Genomic DNA, 24,246 nt, shown 5'->3' on the forward strand with positions numbered 1-24,246 from the left:
TATAGTGTTTCTTGCATCAGTAGTGCGTGCAGTAAGGTTGTGTGTCTTTTGCACCAGTAACATATTAGGTATATACAGCAAATGTATTTTGTATGTATTTCTGTTTATTTACTTTACATTTGAATGCATTTGCTCTCAAAAGTATTTTTATGACAGCACCATTTCAAAAATTAAAATATTAATTACAGCCTTAAGTATGATAGTTATTATAAACATTGTAAACAGGAACAAAATGATATCATTAATTTTCACTGTAATATATTCCACTCATTTGCTTGTATACAGTTACAGTATAAATTTTTCATGACTGTTAATGATGTAAAATATTCTCAAATGAAGCAATATATATTTGAGACATTACTCATCTGTGAAATGAAGCAGAAAATATTTAAAACAGTTTACATCTCTTTTTTTGTGCATTTTTACGTGTTTTTTTATAATTACAATTCTCCTGGCTCCTAACATATTTAAAGGTTTACACTATTTATATTTTGTTCTGCTTAGGTTTTGTGCCGTAGGATGCTCTAGTAGTGGATGTGTTGAGGACTGGACTTGGTTTCATGGGTTTTTGATTGGAGAAAGAGATTCATTCAATCCTACACACTCTGGGCTGAGCCCATTACCAGTGACTGTGAGTCAGTGCATTTCTGTCTATCCACTGAGCACAAACACTGTACACATTACCCACTCACACGCAGATATTACACATCCACATTCAGGCTGGCTGGCTGCTGCTCCTGCAACCACTACAGCATCCAGTCCAGCCTCTCCATATCCTCCCTCCGCCTCCTCCCTCTCCTCCTGCAGTGTACAAGTCTCCATCCACGGATCTGAGAGCCCCTCTCTTCCTCTAGATTGGTAAGTTTTTAAAACTTTTTCTTTACCTTTGTTTGCTGTTGGTATAGTGTGAAGTTGCTGACTGTTACTGAGTTTCTGCACATCAGGAAAGGACCTCTATATCTGTGTCTGAAACACAGAAAATGAGGCTTAGAAGGGAAATGAGCAAATGAAGGACCAACATAAGCAAATATATTAAATACTAAATTGTATAGGTGAGCAGCTATACATGATATTGATGTAATCAGTGGCCCTGTTGCTTTTTTTTACTATGTATGTTGTCTTCTGCTATATGGAGTGAAATGTTGCTGCAACTTTAAGAGTTTGACTCTTTTTGTCAGAAATGTTGTAATGGAATTGCTGTTGTCACCAAGTATAAAGCTGGGTAATGGATTTCTTAGGAGCATTTTAAGATCTCCTTTTCTATGAGAGATGAGAGCCAGCTCTGCAGTTTAATAAGAGAGAAAGCAACATGTGATGTTTGGTTAACGATTCCAACTTGCTCCATCCAGATGGGATTGTAGAGTTTTTTTTCCACTTATGTTTATTTTGAACGTGAGGTCAGTGAACGGGATGAATAGTGATGTGTAAAAAAAGGAAGTTTGTGACCCTAAACTACTGATGGCAAAGAAACGTATACTATAGAATCTCATGGCTGCTCACTTGACTCTTGTGCAAACTTGTGAATGAAATATAAGTATTAACCTTACATATTGCTAGCCAGTGACTCTCACATCTATAAATGATTAAGAATAATACAGTAATATAATCATTTGCTTGACTCACTTTCATAAATGTTTTTATTTCTACAACTTGACTTTGGCCATTGTTCTTACTTAGAGCTAGGAACCTATATTTCAAATACTAGCCACTGCTACATTTAAAGGATTACTTTCTGTTATAATTTTTAAGCTAAACAACTAACATATTAAAGTTAATAAACATTAATTAAAACCTACTGACCTATATTTTCTCCAAAACGAAGTTTCATAACGTTCTAAAAGTTATATCTTTTATTCGCCGATGATGTCACGTTATCCTGCCCATTATTTTCAGCACTGCGTGTTCAAAATACTTAAACCAATAACTTTGTGTTTAAAGCGCCATTTTGAAACCTAGGTATTGTAAACGGATTGGTACAGAGCAAAGAATACCCACGGAGTGGGTTTGGAAAACAATTAAATTTGCAGACAAGACTTCTAATATACGGTAGAGATCTGTTAATGAAATGCTATTGATAAAAAGCGTATTTGGGGTAGTTAGTTAGTAACAGGCATAGAAAATATTTACTTACAGTGGCCCTTTAAGTAAAGCATATATATAATATATCAAAGGCAAAGTATTCAAGTTCATGTTTCTATTATTGACAATACACTGTGGATATTATATATTATATAATAGCAGGGTGAATTTACGATATTGCATTTTGTTTCTTGTCTTTAATACTTTAATATCTTTAATATTGAGAGGATTTGTAACTTTTTCTTTTCTGAACTTATATATATATATATATATATATATATATATATATATATATATATATATATATATACAGTATATACACACACATATATAAATATATATATATATATATACACACACACACATATATATATATATATATATATATATATACACACACACACATACACAGTATATACTTATATATACACACACACACACACACACACACATATATATATATACAAACACACACACATACACAGTATATACTTATATAAACACACACACTTTATGCCACAGAACCATACTCAGAGGATTAGCATAGCATTAATGCTTGATGTACAACAAATTACCCATCCTCAGAAACAATGTTTTGTTCTGATCACCACTCTCACTATAACTTCAATTATCATTCCAGGTGCATGAGCAGTAGGTAGATTAAAACAAAAACACGGAAAATACATTTACAAGCAAGAGTTCAATCCTTTTGTATGTTAAAAAGTTATAGATTTTCTATCAAAGGAGTAATACAGAAAAGTCACATTCAGAGCTGGTTTCTTAACAAAACATGAGGACCATTCACTAGGGACAAGAAGTTCAGCCTTTTTATATACATGTGTTGGTGACATCTGAACAAGGAACTCAGTGCAGGGGCTGAAAAACTAAACTTGTTTCCGATGCATTGCTGCTCCGTCTGCTGTAGACATCATTTGTTATTTGTAAATACATCTTAGTCTAATGTTATACATAGGTGCACGCTTTATCATGTGTTTACATATTTATCTCATCTGGTTTATTTTCTTATTCATTTTCTACATTTTATGAAGCATTCATAATATTTGTAGACATTACACTTTAAAAACAAATATTCTGCTACGTTCTCCTTTATGTATATACAAATTTGATTAATGCTTTGTTTTTATATTAGTACATATGAATAAGATCTGATTTGGCTGCATTTCTCTTAATGGTAGTCAAAAGATTAAAGAATTTAGGCATTTAAATGGGTAGCAATAGAAATGAATTGTTTTTTTAAGATTTGATAACTTTGAGAATTTGCAGATAATTGATTAAACAATCATTATGTTTCCCAAGCTCTTCGGAGGAGGGACTTCCTGTCCTTGTATTCATTTATTTTGCTTAGTATCTTTTATATGGACACTTGAATGTGTGTCATTGTATTCCCTTACTGATATATGCAGAGTTACAGAACGTGTCAGAGATTCACAAATAAAAATGAATAGAAATACTTATTAATCATGTCACATTTTACTAAATATTAAATTATGACATTATAAAAAAGGAAAAGTAATATACTTCATCCTGGCTTTTGTTATTGTGAACCAAAGAAAGGAAAAAAAAGAATATATGCATATTGTTTTGTTCTAGTATTGGTGGGCGGATTTGAGTACAATTGGATTCTAAGATATTTTTTTTATAGTTCTGGTCTACTTGTAATATACAGACCAGGCCTCATCACTGTATAGAGCCAGTTCCATTACATAGACCTACAGTGTTTTCACAGGATTAAAAAGATATTAAACTCAAAATGAATTCCCCATAAGGGACCAGTTTACTAATGGTGCTACATTTAGTGGTTTTGCACGAGCGATAACACTGCCAAAAGTAAGGATTTTGTGCACTCTGGTAAGCACCCGTATTATTAGGTGAAAGTAAAATGTTTGCACGCAAGTAAAACCCGACACGCTCTAAACTAAAAGACTTTGAATATTGCAACCGCTGTAACTTCAATGGAGAGCACAGAAGAAAAAATTCTAACACTTACCGCACGCACGATAATTCGATCAGAGTTATTAATATTTAACATTCCAATGTTCTTCACATACAGGAAAATGTTATTTTTATTTTAAATAGATATTCCTTAATATATCTGTACCCATATCTATTCATATAGATGGTACATGTATATATTTTACATTCACATTACCAGATTTATATAGAAATATATATTTAAAAAATAAAAAGTAATTTTTCTCTATGTGAAGAACATTGGAATGTACAATATGCATAAGTATTATGCAGTATCTGGTTAGCGCACATGAAGAATTAATCTAACTCATGTTAGGTTAGCGCACATGAAGAATCAGTATACTCCTGTCGGGTTTGCGTACATAAACTCGACAGGAGTATACTAACTGTTCATGCATGCTAACCCGACATGAGTTATATTAAGGTGCGTTATGTATTTATTAGATATAAAATATTGAAAAATATTAATATATATAATATATAATATATATTTATATTTTAAAGTACCTATAATTATTATTAATATTTTTATCAATATTTTATAATAAATATTTACATAATGTGCCTTACATTAAGTAATTCTGCGTGTGCGCTAATCCAACACCACATTAGACCGACGCATAATTTACATTCAAATGTTCTTCACATAGATAAAATGTAATCTGAATTATTAAATATATATTTATATATATATATATATATATATGATACTGTTAATGTAAAATAAATTATATATCTATACCTGTATATATATATATATATATATTAATATACACAGGTATCAATTTAAAAATACAATTAGCATTTTCCCCTATGTAAAGAACATTGGAATGTTAAATATTTACAGTAAATACACAGTAAAACACATTATTAAATATGATTATAGAATTATTATTTAGATACGTATATATATTATAGCCCTATGCAAATACATTGCCATATACCATATATCTTTGAACCCTTATAAAAAATGTATTAATATTAATATGACTATTTTTGATCATATAGGGTTTATATGAGTGTAACAGTTTATTTAAATGTATTAATGTTGTGTTTGGTGCAACTTTATTTTATTTCTAACCCTTTGCGTAAGGTTTTCAGTCACACTAACCGGAGCGCGTTAAATTAGTTTGTGCTTAAGCGAACGCATTTACTATAAACTTGTAATACGCATGCAACTTAACGGACCCACGATATTTTGCTAATTGTATCGTATCACTTGTAATCTAACCCAAAATGGTTAAACATGAGTAGAATTTTTTTCATGTAATTTCATTATTTATTTTGTCCCTTTTCTCTGTAATTAGACTGAAAATATTTAAGCAGTAATTGCTTGAGCAGTAAAGTTGAATGTTAATATCTGTTATTAATTTCTCACAGCAAAGGGGATCAAGTAAATAAGACTTAAGAGACTTTTAAAGGAGTTTGTCCCTGGATTGTAACACAAGTTAAAAAAATGACAGTTTGAAATGCTTTCAAAATATATATTGTGTGTAAAGATCATTTTCAATTCAGTGCTTAATTGCTGTTGCATACTAAGCATAAACAATGCACCTTCAATGACCCTCCAGTAATCATATGTGTGATATACAATTTCAAAACATATTAAGTAAAAAAAGGGACGCACCTAAATGGTTTCTCTCTCTCACCCCTGATTTCAAAGAGAAGAGCTTCCTCTTAAAAAGACATGAGATGACACTGTCATATGGAAATAGACGCTCATTTACTTAATGGTATTAACACTGAACCTCTTCTCCCCACAAATAAACATACGCAGTGATTGGTGAGATTACTCGTCTAGATTACTCTAGTCATGATGTGCTTTATTCATAAATGACAATTACCTAAAGCATTAGACACAAGATTTAGGGCATTACTATAGGTTACGTAATAATTACAAATTAAATTCATAACACCCTCAGTAAAAATGAGAGACTTCATTTCAGGTGATACTAGCTATAGTAGATAGATAGATAGATAGATAGATACATAAATAGATAGATGATAGATAGATAGATAGATGGATAGATAGATAATAGATAGATGATAGATAGATAGATAGATAGATAGATGATAGAAAGATAGATAGATAGATAGATAGATAGATACATAGATAGATAGATGATAGATGGATAGATAGATAATAGATAGATGATAGATAGATAGATAGATAGATAGACAGATAGATAGATAGATAGATAGATAAATAGATAGATAAATAGATAGATGGATAATAGATAGATAGATAAATAGATAAATAAATAGATAGATAGATGGATAATAGATAGATGATAGATAGATGATAGATAGATTGATAGATAGATGATAGATAGATAGATAGATAGATAAATAGATAGATGATAGATAGATAGATGGATAATAGATAGATGATAGATAGATAGATAGATAGATAGATAGATAGATAGATGGATAATAGATAGCTATAGATAGATAGATGATAGATATATAGATAAATAGATAGATAAATAGATAGATGCTAGATAGATAGATAGATAGATAGATAGATAGATAGATGGATAATAGATAGATGATAGATAGATGATAGATAGATAGATAGATAGATAGATAGATAGATAGATAGATGATAGATGTGTTTCCAAAGAATGATGGTCTGTTGCTTTCAGTAAAAACTAAAATAAGTTATAGTTCTAGCATATTATTTTCAGTGAAATGTGGTGTTTACTCTAATTGATGATGAAAGATTGGATGTCTCCCCTTGTGCATCTATTCTGGATGTCTGTAAACACAATGTAAAGATAGACTGCAAGCAAGCATGAAATATGTGAGTTATAGTGAAATAATATCCACACAAGATACCTGATGACATCAGCGTTCATTCATCCCGCTTTATAAGTGGAAGCAGCTCTGCAAACATTCTACTTCCAGAGACCTATATACAAGTCCCATGGAAGGAAAAGCCAAATAAGTCAGACTAGGAGCAAATATTTTGTTTATTGCCGACTTCTCAAATTCTACCAGTTTAATTCACGTCTACAGCATCCTTTATTTAGTTCAGAAATATATCACTGAATTGGATCTTTTGATTACGTTGCTAGGAATTATTATTCTGATAAGTGATGTTATATTGTGCATTTTATGCTTTTTAATAGTAGTTACGGCAGTCTTTACATGCTTTTTGCAACTTTCAGATACTGTACTTTGGCGCTATTTAATGCCTATTTTTTACACATTTAAAGGGCAGTATACTATGAAATTGTTTTTCCCTTAAAATGTTTCCATTGAATTGTTATACCAGCTGCAGAGTTTAAATTGTACGGGAAATTTCTTCTTTTGGTTTAATTTTGTATACGAATCAGCTGGTTTTGTTCTCTGACACCACAACCCATCAAAATGGGTTGAGCTTGCAGATCTCCTTATGTTATCACTTTCTCTGCACACACATGCTTAGCTCTGTTTGTAAACCAAATCCCAATACTTATAGAGAACAATTGGAAATTAACATTGTATTAATTATCATGCCTACTATTTCAGCTACCTCCCACTGGGAGTGTAATTTCTTCTGCTGGATATGTTTACACAGCTTTTTGTATAACCTATACTTAAGTATAAAAACTTTCAGTATAGGTAGGGGTTCCACTGGCAAAATTAGTTATTCCAAATGCTGAAATAAAGGCAAAGGAACTATTTGTAAACACTCCTGCAGGCAAAATGGATCATTGGGAACAAATGAAAGCGGGCATTTTAGGGTAAACTGTTCCTTTAAATATAGGTTTAAATATAGGTTTTACTCAGATTAAATGCTATTCCTTTATAGTTTGGAATATTTCAAGAATATTTCTCAAAATTGTTGTTTATGCTACCAAGGTTTTCTTTTTATTTGTCCTAGATTTGCTAGGAAATCAGTATGCTTTCAAGTGAGACAAGGCTAAGGAAATTCATATTTTATCTTATGGAACTAATTTTCGTTAAAAGGCAATGGAACCCTTACTTAGAATAATCACACAAATCTGAATTAAATTATTAATAATACTGTAACTGTTGAGAATTTAGGGGTAGTGTATTGTAAAATTTGTTTCTTCTTAATGTGTTGCTAATGTCTTGTTATACCAACTAAAGAATAACTCCTTTATGTTTATCTATATATTTGACATAGCTGTTTTTGTTAATTAAAACCACAACCCATTGAAGGGAATGTTCTTACAAGGAGAGCAGACTTCCTCATCTTATATTTCTCTCTATAAAAAAGCCATCCTTATCTTATACATATATGTATGTATACACAAAGGCCATTACTATAGTCCTGATAATCCAAAACTCTTTTTAGACTTTATATTGCATAGTGAAATAAACGTCTCTAAAGATAAAATAGTGTTTCTAAAATCCTTTGAGGGACCTCTCCATACTGAGAAGACTTCTTAGATCATCTAGCCTATACACTTACTTGGATGTAGAGAGCTAGGATAAAAGCATAAAATGAAGAGTTTATTACAGTGTCTGACCAATTGGTGATAAGCCCAGGAACTACTCCCAGGTCTCTTCTTACCTGGGTCCAAACCTACAGCCACACATGCTAGCTCACAGCTAAACACAGAATCCTGGAGTGGACTGCACTTTTAAACTTAAAGTGACATGATACCCAAATGTTGAAACACTTGAAAGTGATGCAGCAGAGCTGTAAAAGGCTTATTAGAAAATATCACCTGAACATCTCTATGTAAAAATAAAGATATTTTACCTCAAAATGTCCAAAGTATTCACACCCCATGCAAAACAGTATGCTTGTCCCGGGACCGGCAAGGGAGTGAGCCTCATGCACACTTGTGTTATTTTCCTATTCAGTTAAGGAAGTTTACTGTGAAATCTATGAAATCTCATGAGAGTTAAGTGAGAGTTAAGTGAAATCTCATGAGATCACAGTAAAATAATTCATGACCTCAGCACTGGCTGCAGTTCATTTCTTCATTTTTTTATTTTTTTTTACCTGCAGCTGGACAGCAGCTGATGTATAACTTTTTTACACAGAACTTACTCTGGTGATCTGAGGAAATTGTGAGGTAAAATATCTTCCTTTATTACATAGAGATGCTCAGGTGATATTTTCCTGTCAGCTTTTTACAGTTATACTGCATCAGTTTCAAGTGATTTAGCATATGAGTATGATGTCCCTTTAATTGGGTAACACCTCATGCCACTGGCTAAACAGCATCCATAAACAGCTGTATACACATACTGTACATACATACAACTTCTGGACTGCAATTTTAAACAAGTTTCAAATTTACTCCTATTATCAATTTTTTCATTCTCTTGGTATCTTTTTTTGAAAAAGCAGGAATGAAAGATTCAGATTCAGCCCATTTTTAGGTTCAGCGTCTGGGTTGCGCATGATGATTGAATGGCTTAATGTAGCCACCTATCAGCAAGCTCTATCCAGGGTGCTAAACCAAAATTGGGCCGGCTCCTAAGCTTTCATTCCTGCTTTTTCAAATAAATTAGAAAGCTGCTTACAAATGCATGCTATATCTGAATCAGGAAAGTAAAAAATGGGTTTAGTGTCCCTTTAATTGCCTGAGTCAGTTCAGAGATCTGACATGAGCATGTAACTAGCAACGGCTGCAGGTCCAGCCGCATCTGAGTTAGTCTGATGTGGGCATTTATTGCCAGCCCCTGCAGAGGCACAGTAGTGACCTTAGAGAAAGATCTTACTTGCTATGCAGTTATTGTGCCAGCAGAGTATGAAATGAATACGTTTGTATGTGGAACACACCCTGCAGCTCATCTCCCTCTACACACATAGGTTTTCTATTTTCAGAAATTCATAGTTTTACTCAAAAACGAGCAGGATATTAATGCCTAAGAAAGATACTTTGATTATATATTTTTTATAAACTCTGAAACTTCCAATGTTTTAAGTATTATTATTTAAAAAAATAAATCTGTACCTAAATGTTCAATTTAAAAGGACTTTAAACACTTTGAGATTGTAATATAAAATACATTTATGTGTAGTAAACAAACTTTGCAGTATACGTTCATTATTAATTTTTGCCCCTTTTTTCCTGTAATTTAACTCTGAAAATTGTTGGTCTTCTTAATACTACTGCATTTTTATAAATTAATGTGCACTGCCATGTTGAAAGCTAGGTTTACCCTTGATCAATCTCTTCTGCTGAGGAGTATTAGGGACAAAAATTGCAGTCAATACACAAGAGTGTGTTGGAATAATGGCTGTGTGGAAACCCTGCTAGACAGTATTTCCACATTCTCTCTTACTGACTGTTTAATAGCGGTCCCTGATTACCCTCAGCCGAAGAGATAGTTTGTGGGGGAAAAAAACATCCCAATTTCTTTATAGAAACTAAAACACTTTGGAAAATCTAAAGCTTTATACTTTCTAAAATTATTGCTTTAAAAAATGTGATTTTAAATGTAATTACAACATGATTGTAGTATGCACAAACACACCACTGATCTGTGAGTGCTTCAGTGCACACACTTAAAGGGACAGTAAAGTCAAAATGAAACTTAAATGGATTGGATACTGCATAAAATTGTTAACAACTTTTCAATGAACCTCTTTTTATCAATTTTGCTTAGGTCTCTTGGTATCCTTTGTTAAAGAGCCATCTGTTAGCAGTGTTCCCAACAATGTTTTATAGCAATGTTATACATAGGTGCAAAAACTGCTGCCAGAATCTGCTAACAACACGTGCATGCTCCAAAGCTTCTGTCAGCCTACTTAGATTAGCTCTTTTACAAAGGATACCAAGAGAACAAAGCAAGTTTGATAATAGAAGTAAGTGTGCATGCAACAATCTGCTGTCTCATGCACTGAATGGTTGGCACTAGAGGGTGTTAAAGCTGCAAGTCTTGGAGTTAAAAATCTGATAAATGCCAACATTTTTGTACAATAATATTGGAAAGCTGCTTAAAACTATATAGATGGACTAGAAAGCCTGAGCACATTTTCCTTTAACAAAATGAAACATTTTCACTGTGATCTCAATTTTTCTTGGAAACATATGCATTGAAATAAATGCCAACATAAAAAATATAAAGCAATAAAATGTAAATGTAATACAGATTTTAGATATTCAGAAAAAGTTAAAAGAACATTCAACTCAAAGGGGTCTATTTATGAAGCAGCGGATGCTGATTCCGACCCTCTGCGCTTCAGTTCCGACTGAAGCAGAAGTTTAGAAGCAGTGGTCCTCTGAGGTGGCGGACAGCAATCAGCCCGATCGAATACGTTTGGGTTGATTGATACCCCCACCAGCAGTTCACAAGAACTGCTGCTGCAATGATACATGCCGACAGATTTATCGATGTGCGGCGGACATGATACGCTATAGAGGATCATGTCTGTCCGCACCTACATAAATAGACCCCAAAATGTAATTCTCTATAAAAAATACAATTAACAATAGTAAGAAAAGGAAACTCTAAAGCTAGCTGCTACATGAAAGCCACTTTTTGTCTTTCATGATTCCGATAGAGAAAACAATTTTAAACAAATTTCCATTTTACTTCTATTCCCAAATTTGCTTCACTCTCTTGGTATCCTTTGTTGAAGGAACAACAATGTAATATTGGGAGCTAGCTAAATACATCGGGTGCTAATGACAAGATGCATATATGTGCAGCCACCAATCAGCAGCTAGCGCTCAGTATTCCATCTAAGCCTACCTAGATATGCTTTTCAACAAAATATACCAAGAGAATGAAGCAAATTAGATCATCAAAGTAAACTAGAAAGTTATTATAAATTGCATGCTCCATCTAAATCATTGTTTCTCAACCACGGTCCTCAAACACCCCCAACAGACCAGGTTTTCTTTATAGCTGAACAAGTGCACAGGTGAATAATCAGCTGATGGGTGAGCGCAAGTTAGTAACCATGGTTAATGATCAGCTGATTATTTCACCTGTGCACTGGTTAAGCTATAATGAAAACCTGGCCTGTTGGGGGTACTTGAGGACAGCGGTTGAGAAACACTGATCTAAATCCTGACAGCATAATTCTTACTTTACTGCTCCTTTAAAGGGACATGAAACCCACATTTTTTCTTTCATGATTCAGATAGAACATGGAATTTTAAACAACTTTTCCAAATTACTTCTATTATCTAATTTGCTTTATTCGCTTGATATACTTTGTTGGGTAGCATATTTAAATAGCCTCAGAGCTGCTGATTGATGGCTGCACACAGAAGCCTCGTGTCATTGGCTCACTCATGTGCATTGCTATTTCTTCAACATAGGATACCTAAAGAATTAAGGAAATCAGATAATAGAAGTAAATTGGAATGCTGGTTAAAGTTGTATCCTCTATCTGAATCATGAAACAAAAATGTGGCTTTTTTATGTCCCTTTAAGATGTATAAAGTTGGTTTGTGGCTTTTACAACCCATTTGTGGCAACTTACCATTTCATTTTTCCTTACCAAGGTGCCTAGTGGGCTAATGTACTATCAATATTTAGGTTATTCTCTTTTCCTGCAGTTAAATTGTGAAATTTTAGAAGTGCTTTGTGTAAGAAAAACAGAACTTTAATAGTGCAACATTCTAAACAGTGTGTGAACCACTTTATATCCGTCCCTAATTAGCCACAGATAAGGCGATGAGATTGGTCAAATTCAAGAGGCTAATCAAGTGAAAATGTCCTTGTGCAGTAAAACAGTTCAAATGCTAATAACAGCTTTAAATAATTTTATTATTTTATGCAAGTGTGTGTGTGTGTGTATATATATATATATATATATATATATATATATATATATATATATATATATATTTATTTATATGTGTGTGTGTATATATATATATACAGGGAGTGCAGAATTATTAGGCAAGTTGTATTTTTGAGGATTAATTTTATTATTGAACAACAACCATGTTCTCAATGAACCCAAAAAACTCATTAATATCAAAGCTGAATATTTTTGGAAGTAGTTTTTAGTTTGTTTTTAGTTATAGCTATTTTAGGGGGATATCTGTGTGTGCAGGTGACTATTACTGTGCATAATTATTAGGCAACTTAACAAAAACAAATATATACCCATTTCAATTATTTATTTTTACCAGTGAAACCAATATAACATCTCAACATTCACAAATATACATTTCTGACATTCAAAAACAAAACAAAAACAAATCAGTGACCAATATAGCCACCTTTCTTTGCAAGGACACTCAAAAGCCTGCCATCCATGGATTCTGTCAGTGTTTTGATCTGTTCACCATCAACATTGCGTGCAGCAGCAACCACAGCCTCCCAGACAATGTTCAGAGAGGTGTACTGTTTTCCCTCCTTGTAAATCTCACATTTGATGATGGACCACAGGTTCTCAATGGGGTTCAGATCAGGTGAACAAGGAGGCCATGTCATTAGATTTTCTTCTTTTATACCCTTTCTTGCCAGCCACGCTGTGGAGTACTTGGACGCGTGTGATGGAGCATTGTCCTGCATGAAAATCATGTTTTTCTTGAAGGATGCCGACTTCTTCCTGTACCACTGCTTGAAGAAGGTGTCTTCCAGAAACTGGCAGTAGGACTGGGAGTTGAGCTTGACTCCATCCTCAACCCGAAAAGGCCCCACAAGCTCATCTTTGATGATACCAGCCCAAACCAGTACTCCACCTCCACCTTGCTGGCGTCTGAGTCGGACTGGAGCTCTCTGCCCTTTACCAATCCAGCCACGGGCCCATCCATCTGGCCCATCAAGACTCACTCTCATTTCATCAGTCCATAAAACTTTAGAAAAATCAGTCTTGAGATATTTCTTGGCCCAGTCTTGACGTTTCAGCTTGTGTGTCTTGTTCAGTGGTGGTCGTCTTTCAGCCTTTCTTACCTTGGCCATGTCTATGAGCATTGCACACCTTGTGCTTTTGGGCACTCCAGTGATGTTGCAGCTCTGAAATATGGCCAAACTGGTGGCAAGTGGCATCTTGGCAGCTGCACGCTTGACTTTTCTCAGTTCATGGGCAGTTATTTTGCGCCTTGGTTTTTCCACACGCTTCTTGCGACCCTGTTGACTATTTTGAATGAAACGCTTGATTGTTCGATGATCACGCTTCAGAAGCTTTGCAATTTTAAGAGTGCTGCATCCCTCTGCAAGATATCTCACTATTTTTGACTTTTCTGAGCCTGTCAAGTCCTTCTTTTGACCCATTTTGCCAAAGGAAAGGAAGTTGCCTAATAATTATGCACACCTGATATAGGGTGTTGATGTCATTAGACCACACCCCTTCTCATTACAGAGATGCACATCACCTAATATGCTTAATTGGTAGTAGGCTTTCGAGCCTATACAGCTTGGAGTAAGACAACATGCATAAAGAGGATGATGTGGTCAAAATACTCATTTGCCTAATAATTCTGCACTCCCTGTATATATATATTTATATGTGTGTGTGCGTATATATATATATATATATATATATATATATATATATATATATATATATTTATATGTGTGTGTGTGTGTATATATATATATATATATATATATATATATATATATATATATATATATATATATATATATAAATAATACCATTTATATATAATACCTTTGTTTTACTGTGTGTAAATCCTGCAGATATTAAATACATAGTTAAATCTATGCTCCTGTGTAGCTCTACATAAGGATAAAACTGAGCAAATGAGAAGTTGGCATACATGCATATGCTCCAATTACTGGCTGTAAACTCATCTGGACCAGAAAGAGGTGGAGTGCAAACATGACTGCATGTTTAAAGGGATACTGTACCCAAATTTTTTCTTTCGTGATTCAGAATTAAGCAACTTTCTAATTTACTCCTATTATCAAATTTTCTTCATTCTCTTGGTATCTTTATTTGAAATGCACAAATGTAAGTTTAGATGCCGGCCCATTTTTGGTGAACAACCTGGGTTGACCTTGCTGATTGGTGGATAAATTCATCCACCAATAAAAAAATACTGTCCAGAGTACTGAAACCAAAAAAAGCTTAGATGCCTTCTTTTTCAAAAAAAGATAGCAAGAGATTGAAGAAAAATTGGAGCAAATTAGAAAGTTGCTTAAAATTGCATGCTCTTTCCGAATTACAAAAGAAAATATTTGGGTTCAGTGTCCCTTTAAATGCTTTAAAGGAGTTCAGCACATTGTAAATGAAGGGAATTCATTAAAAATACAATTCTTAAAAGAAACACAACATTTTGCTTCCACTCTAGAATTTCTCTATAATGCCCCTTTAAATCTCCACCCTTTATTTTTTATAATGAAATAAAAACTTGATTGGTTAAACAAATATTTGGATTCATGAAGCACGTAGACTATTTTGGTTGCCAGTTTTGCTTGATCCTTGTTAGCTGCAGGGGACCGCTGCCTCATGAATAACAGGCACAGTGTCTTATGTAAAGTTAGAATCAAATCAAGCAGCCATATATTTGGGAATCTGACAAAAGAAATAAATATTCGCCTGCAAGGGTTTTCAGTGGAAAGAAAAGTATTTTGAGTGACTCGGTTACTGTGTGGTTGAAGCAAGTCCTTTGTAACCACGCAGGATTACTCGTCTTATTTTTCTTAGGACGAGGGCAAGTTTTCTAGTCATTGTGGCTTGTTTTCATTTTCATTATTAGCTTTATTTTTTTAAGACAAGATTTGAAGTTGATGAGGTAAAAACTCTTGGGATGTGGAATACGCATTTTGTGTTTATTTTAATTTATCATTTGGTGATGAACTGTTTAGTAAAAGTGTCATATGTTTTTCCAGCTACGTTTTATTTTTTTCTTCAGCTAAATGCCTCATTTTCTCCATATCCAGATCAAAAGAAGATAACTGCCTACTTGTCCCGAATGAGTAAATTTATGATGATTATGTTTTGGGTATGGAAGAATTTGAAAAATAAATATAAACTGCTTAGAGGATTCTGTTTTTTTCTCATATTATTTTTATGCGTCCTGCACCAGAAACTCCACTGTTGCTCAATAAGTGTATGTTAAAGTACTTAGTTTTATGGGCCACAGATAGATTCAGAGAATGTGTAAGGGGCAGTAAAACCAAAATGTATCTTTCATGATTTAGATAGAACATAAATTGCTTTCCAATTTACTTCTATTATTACATTGACTTCATTCTCTTGGTATCCTTTGCTGAAAAGCATACCTAGGTCTACTCAGGAGCAGCAGTGCACTGCTGGGAGTTTGCTACAGATTAGTGGTTACACACGTGCCTCTTGACATTGGCTCATTTGAGGTGCTTAATTAACTCCCAGTAGTGCATTGCTGCTTCTTCAACAAAGGATACCAAGAGAATGAAGCACAAATAATAGCAGTAAAATGGAAATTTACTTAAAATTATATAATCTGAGTCATGAAAGAAAAATTTGGGGTTGCATGTCCATTAAACAGAACATAAACTGGATAGACGTCACTAAAAGGCCTCTCAAAGCTCTTAGCTTCATTTCTAGCATCTTAAAGGGAAGTGAGAATCAAAATATAGTTCTTTCTATCATATGGTTTGTTAAGACTGAGCTTCTTTTAATGAGAGCATATTGAGGTAGGAGTGTGCACACCACGATCTTTGTAACAATGTTTTATATATATATTGGGCTCAAGCTCAGTTTCAAGAGAAATGGATACATTTGATCACGGAGCGTACAAAAAATTATCTATTTCTATCCGAATCCTGCGGAATTATTTTTGATTTTCATGTGTGTTAGTAAAGGGAACACTTAGACCTCATTGACAATGCTGCCAATAATGAATTATTGTCTTCCGTAAAGGGTTAATTTTAGCTGTTTAAGGTTTTAAGTCTTTCGGCAGTTTACATTGCCCAATATTTTTTCGCTTTGCGCAACCTAAATATCACCCATGGTTTACCATTTATGTCAACCATTGAAATCAATGGGAATCACTGAACGAGAATTAGCTCCACGTTATACTGTAAAAAGTATTATTTTACTCCTGAAGAACATTGTCCTAGGTTTGCCTGCTTTTCTTGGTAAAAATAAGGGAGATTTTGGAATGGACAAAATGTCATGTTGACAAAGTACCTATGTAAGTGTCTGGAACACTTTATGGCATGAAATAGTGCTGCCACCATCTAGTGCTCTTACAAATGGAAAATATTCTTACAAAACAGCTGCCATATAGTGTGCCAGATTCGTTTACCCTCCTAAGCTTACATCCCTGCTTGTCAACAAAAGATATCCAGAAAACGAGTGTACAGCAGCACTGTAGTAATATGCAATTTATTGCAGACTGTGACACAATCTAACGATCCTTAATCACGTATATTGCATATTATTACAGTGCTGCTGTACACATATGTTTGAGGCTTATGTGGGGAAGCCTTACAGCGTGCACGTTGGAATTATCCTGGTGCTAGAGGTTCTGGACTTACTAAGTCAACAAAAGATAACAAGAGAAAGAAAAATCAATGATAATAGAAGTAAATTAGAAAGTTGTTTAAAACGGCCGGCTCTATCTGAATCATGTAAGAAATGTTTGGGTTTCATGTCCTTTTAGATATTATACAGCTATCAGGAGTATGAGAAGAAAGCACATTGATATACTTAAGGGACAGTGTTACATATCAGTATGTGCCCAATACATATTGAAACAAGCTCCCTCTGACTAATTATTCAATAGGACTGCACAGTAATGTATATAATGTATATGGCTTTTTAGTCAAAGAAAGAAAAAGCCCCCCAGGCCTGCATACATACAAGGAAGCGCATGTGCGAAACACGTCAGATGTTTTGGGAGTTCCTGTATGTTCCATAGTGAATAAACCTGGTACTGACATTTCAAGGACTCTGTTCTTTTTTCATTTGGATTGGGTACAAGAACAGTACACATGGTTAATTTTTAACTATACAATAATGTGGTTAGGAAACCCACCAGGTGGATGGCAAAAACCAGAAAGTTACCCCACAATGCCACACCCTATGGAATAAAATCCCTGTGAGCAGGCTATAATATGATCTGCATTGACATGATGGCACCCAATATTGACTGCAGCTCCACAATAGCCTAAAAACCCAGTTTCCCATGGGTGTTACCAAATATTTGATGGTCAGAGTATAATATAAAGGGGTATCATCATTTGTGGCTTGGCCTCCATTTATAATTATTCAGGGTGATGTCAGATACATTTTCTAAATTAAATGGTTTGTGTGCTCATTAATTTAAGTATTATTCAATTGCTATAAATTATGGCAGCTCAGTTATCACAACTGAGCCACTTAGCAGTTGATAGTATCCTATGACTGCCGCTGCTCTTACCTTACAACACCTGGATGCTTCAGACCAGTCCATAAGTCTCCTCAGGGTGTTTTATCTGCCCCACATAGCTGGATAAACAGAGCAGCCCACTGCTCAATGGAACCAAACATAAGGGGAACTAAGTGCTGTGCTTCTGTGAGTGTGCAGGTCTACAACTGGGTGCTAGCAGCTCGATATATACATAAGTGCACACAAGCACCGCTTCTCACCAGAAACCACTTAGTAAACTCAGCTGCATAGATTGGGGAAGTCTTTAGGGCAGCCTTTTTCCCTCTTATTACCCAATACAATCTAGCTCTACCCTGTCTCTAGACTTCCTTCTCTTTTGTTTGGGAACTCATGAGGGCTTGAAAAAAACCCGCCATTAAAAAAAACTCCCACTTGACTTCCAGGCCCCTAGGAGAAAATTGGGATGTTAGGGACAGAATACAGCAGATACATGATTTTTTTTATTGAATTATGGGAGAACCCGGGAAACAGTGGAGGGTTGGCAATTCCACATTGTGCAAAACTTGTGTTTCTCACTACTAAACATTAAGAGCTGACAAAATTGACTAGCTAGTTACAAACTAGCTGCCAATAACAAACATGGCAGGGAGCAGTGGGAGGTTTAAAGAGCTGTTGGGGGATCAGGGAGGTGGGAGGGTTGAGGAGGAACAAAGGGGACCCCAGAGAAGCTTTTAAAACCATTTGTCTTATGACTGCAGTAGTTGTGTGTAAATAATTTCAGTGAGAAACCCAAAGTTTGCAAAAAAGTTTTTTGTTATGATCGTATTTGGCTGCCAAATAGGGGCATCAAATATAACAAAATTGGACTAGATCAATACCTTGGGTTGTCTGCTTTAAAAAAGTCATATAGTTTTCATAGGTAAATAAAGGCTCTATTTCTGTTTAAACTGAGTGATAGCAAAAATGGTAAAAATACTTCAATACTTTTTCTCTGAAATTCCTGGTAGCGAAGGGGTTAATAGCCCACGAAAAACTGAATTCCTTTCTTAAGGTGAGGTCTTAATATTAGGAGAATTAATATAGGGGCGGAATAGTGCTTTCTTCCTTTGCGCCACTGCCCTATTTGATACATGCGAATACCATATTTGCCTTTGGTTCTGATGCCTGGCATTGATCATCACGTTGGTGAATAATATATGGTTGGAAATTAAATATACACTACTCCTCCCTACAAATACTCATACTTTAATTAGGAGAAGATGGGTAATGTCATTTATATAAATATGTGTAATTATTCATAGCCTGACAGAAATGACAAATAATGTAAAATGCAGTAATATAGTTAGTAACCAGATTCCAATCCGCTCACATTTTCTATCCTAATGTTTACTGGACATTCCTAGAGACCTTATATAGGTATAAGCTCTACCATGTGTCCTTTTCATTTTATCATATTTAGAGTATACAGATTTATAATTTGTAACCACAAATGTATGTTTAAGAAACTCTCTGAGAAAATCCACTTGAAATGCCTTTACTACTCTTATTTCTTATATTATATATTTTTTTTTTTTTTGGGGGCGGGGGGTTCCTTCTGTCTTAAAAGGGAAATAAAACCCCAAAAATGTATTTCATGATTCAGATAGAAGATATAATTTTAACCAACCTTCCAATTTACGTCTATTATTTAATTTGCTTTGTTCTTCTTTAATTCTTTATTAAAAAGCAAACCTAGGTAGGCTGAGGAGCAGCTATGAACTACTGGAATCTACATGCTTATTGGTGGGTGCATATATTTGTCTCTTGTTATTGGCTCACCCAATTTGCTCAGCTAGCTCTCAGTAGTTTATTGTTTCTCCTTCAACAAAGAATACCAAGAAAATTAAGCACATTAGAAGTAAATTGGAAAATTGTTTGAACTTGAAAGCTCTGTCTAATTCAAAAAATGTGCGTTTCGTGTTTCTTTGTAATGGTAGTAGCTGAATAACAATTGCACCTTAAATAATCTATGCAACATACACTTTGTCAAATAAACACAGCCCTATCTTGTCCTAGGCATTAATACAGATAAAGGAATTATATCATAAATACGACCACTTAACAAATAGACTCACCTCTTTAGTTAGGTGACCAATGTTAAGCTGAAGGGCCTTATTTATCAAATTAGGGATGGAAAAGGTTCTAAGCTCTCACTGTCTGTCTGCATTTGGGGTTCGTGAGACAAGGGTACTATAACCAGTGGAAAGGGGTACATTTGATCAAGGATTAAAATGGAGAACCAGTAGAGCGCTGTGTCACAAGCCCCAAAGAACTGGATTATTTGGATCAGTATTAGGTAGTCAATAGTGCCAAAGACTTAAGATAAATTGGAATACAAGCAAAAAGAAGTGGTTTTCAGACTTCTAAGCAAATTCATTTTCATCATAGTAAGTGCAGACTCTTTGGAATAATGGGTATGAAAGAAAGATTTTAGAAAGTTCAGGATAGATCCTGATGAGAGGATTATATATATATATATATATATATATATATATATATATATATATAATGGACAAAAAGACAGGCACTCACAGGTCTTTTCAACATAAAAAAATTGGATACTTTATTTCATACAAAAGTCAATGTTTCGGCTCACATACCGAGCCTCCTTCAAGACAATCTTACTTCATAAGAATTATGGCATCTCACCTCACTATTCCAAGACAGGACGGATCAGTATAATGGAATGTGCCCTTTTTTGGGGGAGAGTAAGTATCTGTAATATTATGGTAGTTGAGAGGAAAGAGTAGACATTAGAGTGAATAGGTTCATGGAAACAGGTAATAAGGTAGAAGGATAATGGGAGGGAAAATAAATCCCCTTCCATAAACATTGAAGGAAAATGTTGGTGTATTTAGGTTGATCTTTGGATCTGTTGTGAAGAGTGAGTGCAATTGGTGTGGTGGGAGGAAAGCTTGTGTCTTACCCTTATTTTTGAAGTGATTAACAGAATCTAAAGGTAGGTGGCAGATGAGGTTAGAGAAAAAGCATGGGGGGGGTTGACGGAAGTGGTAGTTTAAGGTATTTCTACTTTGAGAGGTTGAATTCAGAAGCACATGAGCAAACATACACTTGTCTGCAGGTAGCAAGTCTTCTAAGTGTACTTCTGTTGGGTACAAGGGCACAGGGCAACTGTAATGTAGTTAGACTATTCAAGACAGGAGAGGATCATTTTATTTTAATTTCTATACAGAGCTCAGCAGCTCCTCTCATATGTAGATGTCTAGAGGTGAGAGCAGTTGGTCAGTATGGTAACTCTATCCTACTCTGAAGCTTTCGCTCTAACACTTGTCTGCATTTCCTTTGCTGTGATGTTATTCCTTTTTACCTGCAAAGCCACTAGGAGATCTTAGAAGCCTGCAACATTTTGATCACCCTTTTCCCATTAATACTTAGCTGGCTCTTTAAAGGGACATTTAAATATGTTTTTCCTTCATTGCATCTAAAGGAGGGTAATGCTCTTTTGACTTTTTTTGTTTTGGTTTGTTTGTTTTTATTCTTGTGGGATGTTTCCCTGTCCACAGTTAGATTTGTGAGAGTTTTCTTTATCTGTAAGTCAACTGGCATGAAAACCTACACTCCATGCTATTTTCCAAATCAAACTAAATAAATAGATTTCATTGAACACTTTAAAAGCAAACTATATTTAACATGTGGTCTTACAAATGTATGTAAAAATAAATAAATAATATATAGATTAAATCTAAAGACACATGCAATAAAAATTTAAAATTTCATGATTCAGATTTAAAAAGTGGGTATCCAGTTATTTTGATATAGCCTGCTGAAATACTGGACTGTCCTGCTGAATACTGGACACCTGCTAACAATCCAGCCATGTCCACCAACTGCCCAGATACTACCCCAGCCACCCAATGGACCACCCACTGACTTGATCTTGAGCTCCAGTCACACACTCTGACTGTTCCAGCCCTGCCCCCTTGCTGCCCAGTTTCTGTCCACAGCCCCTACCTGTTTTAGTATATTAAATAAAGCTTTATTTTTTATTTCCCTGACCCTTTAAATTTTGTACATGTTTTGAAAAAAATATATATATCAAACATAAGCTAAATATATTTCATACTTGTTCATTTGTTTACCCTTTTTATATTCCCAGATAGATAATCCCCAGTTTTGCATAACCAACACTGTTATATTAATATACGTTTTACCTCTGTGATTAAATTGTATTTAAGCCTCTGCAGTTTGCCCCCTTATCTCAGTTCTTTTGACAGACTTGCATTTTAGCCAATTAGTGCTGATTCATAAATAACTCCACGGGAATGAGCACAATGCTATTTATATGACACACATAAACTAGCACTGTCTAGCTTTGAAAAACTGTTAAAATGCACAGAGATAAGAGATGATCTTCAATGACTTAGAAATTAGCATATGATCCTACCTAGGTTTAGCTTTCAACAAATAATACCTAGAGTACAAAGAAAATTTAATAATAAAAGTAAATTGAAAAGTTTTTTAAAATTACATGCCCTATCTGAATCATGAAAGTTTTATTTTGACTTTACTGTCCCTTTAATTAAAGAAAAAGTTTGCCATGTCCATTTAAAAACTATTAAGGGGACTGCAGAATAACTGCACAAAATAATGAGGTGGTTTCTAGGAAAAAGAAGGATGCAAATGCAAGTTTTAAAATCTCCGACTACTTAGCACAGTTTCAGAAAAGGGATATTACATCGTTAAAGTTCATTCCCCATGCGAGCGTGTTTTTTCAGACCACTAAAGGAAAGGTTCATATAACGTGTCCAGAAAGATGTTTTTGTTCCCCAGCAAAGGTTTAAGTCCCAAGACTGCCAATTAAACCATTCAATAAATCCTCCATTATAGGTAGTAAAACCTAATTTTAGATTTCCTGCCCACTCCACTGTTTTGCCTGATTGCTACCAGTTGCTTCGTGCCTGAACCTGCCGAAGGAACAGGGAAGACAAGCTGACTGTTCTATTCAATCCCACATGTTAGACCTCCTGTTTTTAATATCACACACATTGTTTTATTCTTTTTTTTTTACTTTAACCTCTCAGTCGAAGAGTTGGATACCTTTGGTCTATGAGTCGGATATTTATTTCTAATTAATCAGGGAGTTTTTTCTCCCAATGTGTCGGCCTGTTTATACAGATGTCATGTGACTCAAATTCAACTCAAATTATAAATCCAGAGATTTCCAGCTCATTATTGCAGATCTAAGTCTGTCTTTATGTTGTTAATTATTTGAGTATTAAAGTAATAAATGAACATGTCTGATTTGTAGCTTAGATTGATTTCCAGTCAGGGTGTCACAGCCTTTCTCTGGGGGTGCGATACAGAAAATGATCCCAATTTGCTGTTATGAAGAATTGTAATGTGGAAATGTATATGCGACCTTGAGGATTTTTCTACTATAAGAAAGGGAGCTCAGCCCTTCCTTTGGCACTACATTTTGTTTAGGGATAGGCAGTGCACAAACATGCATTTCCTATTTTTTCCAATTAAAAGGAATGTGGCTGGTTATTGCCGCGAACTTGCGGTAGCAATTAGAGCTTATAAAATTAAAGAGATCAGATCTCTGGTTAACTTTATAAATCTGCCCCAAATGCCCCAAAATACAGTCTAGCATATTTAAAAAAAAAAAAATAAAGATAGCAGCATCTTTATTTTTTAATAAAATAACTGCGCTAGGCAGTATTTTGGGGCTAAAGTTGACAGGAGGTGTTTTAAAAAAACGGCACTGAAAAGTGCCTTCACATTGCGGTTTATGGTAACTGTGTGTTCCCAGTAAATATATAGGCCTCTATTTATCAAGCCGTCAACCGCAAATCCGCTGGAAATCCGCAGCGTAATTGTGGAGAGCTTGATTCGCCTCATTTATCAAAGGCTACAGACCGGCAAAAGTAGAATTTTGTGACGTAACATATGATCCGCCAGTCTCAGTCCGACA

The 24,246-nt window shown here is 34.5% G+C and overlaps 1 protein-coding gene across 2 annotated transcripts in view; it reads left to right on the forward strand.

Annotated features, from left to right (window-relative positions):
- Nucleotides 1–818: 818 nt before the first annotated feature.
- Nucleotides 819–24,246, forward strand: part of ERG (ETS transcription factor ERG) — a 498,711-nt gene continuing 475,283 nt past the window's right edge. The window contains exon 1 of one of the 2 annotated variants that reach the window (XM_053705930.1): nucleotides 819–858. The gene's annotated coding sequence lies outside the window, so the exon portion shown is untranslated. The remainder of the gene's footprint in view (nucleotides 859–24,246) is intronic. The other variant, XM_053705928.1, reaches the window with a different exon arrangement.

The sequence above is a fragment of the Bombina bombina genome, chromosome 3 (genome assembly GCF_027579735.1).
Source record: "Bombina bombina isolate aBomBom1 chromosome 3, aBomBom1.pri, whole genome shotgun sequence".
NCBI classification, from domain to species: domain Eukaryota; kingdom Metazoa; phylum Chordata; class Amphibia; order Anura; family Bombinatoridae; genus Bombina; species Bombina bombina.